This window comes from Brassica oleracea, chromosome C7 (assembly GCF_000695525.1).
Source record: "Brassica oleracea var. oleracea cultivar TO1000 chromosome C7, BOL, whole genome shotgun sequence".
In the NCBI taxonomy this organism is placed as follows: domain Eukaryota; kingdom Viridiplantae; phylum Streptophyta; class Magnoliopsida; order Brassicales; family Brassicaceae; genus Brassica; species Brassica oleracea.
Window position 1 is genome coordinate 2565525 of NC_027754.1, and position 248 is coordinate 2565772.

Here is a 248-nt window from a genome sequence, read left to right on the forward strand (position 1 = left end):
CCGGATTTTAAAAAAATGGAAAAAGTATATTAAGATTTAAACATCTATCTTAAAATGTAAAATATAAATATTAACTAAATATAAAGTATAAGAAAGAAATACTTAATATATAGAAAAATAAATAATAAGTAAATAGTATAAATATATGAATTATATATACAATAATAAGTAAATGCACAAATTTTAAAAAAGGGAAAGAATACATTAAATGTTAAACATCTATATTAAAATGTAAAATATAGATATTA